Source organism: Eurypyga helias, unplaced genomic scaffold, assembly GCF_000690775.1.
Source record: "Eurypyga helias isolate BGI_N326 unplaced genomic scaffold, ASM69077v1 scaffold18103, whole genome shotgun sequence".
NCBI lineage: Eukaryota > Metazoa > Chordata > Aves > Eurypygiformes > Eurypygidae > Eurypyga > Eurypyga helias.
In genome coordinates, this window is record NW_010240734.1 from 4875 (window position 1) to 5502 (window position 628).

Below are 628 nucleotides of genomic sequence, written 5' to 3' on the forward strand. Positions count from 1 at the left end.
AGGCATCCAGTTACACTGCGGTCAATACCTGACACTCCAGAGGCTGGAGCAGGAGAGGGGATTTTCACCTGGTTGTGCAATAGTGTCCTGGGAAAGGAGCTCCATGCCCCGGCCCTTTGCTCCCTGAAACAGGACACAGGAGAAGGGAGGAGGAAAGCCAGAGAAAAAGCATAATGAATATTCACTCCCACCACCTCTGCAGCTGCAAGGGTGGTGCTTTTCACTTTGCTTTCTTCCCCAATGCTTCTGTTTATTGCTTGAGACTTTAAATAAAGGTCTTTTCAAAAATAAGAAGGGAAGAAGATGGGAACTGAGAACATACTGAATGGATTTCTCATTGCTCCCCAGGAATCTGGAAATACAGTAGTGGGTGCACACTCTGTGGATAAAAACCTAAAAAAGCACTTTTTTTTAAAAAAAAAAAGGACAACAAAAGTTCAGAAAACCTGCCACACTTAGAGCACTTGCATCTTACAGTCACAGCATATGGGAAGTACGACCCACGACATCCGTTCTGTCTCCGACCAAGTCGATGAGGTTTCTCTATTGCACGTTCGTGAAATGTTCTTGTAGGGGTCACTGTCCGGATCAGAGGACCACGCCAGCTCCGGTCTCCCCAGGGTGTTCA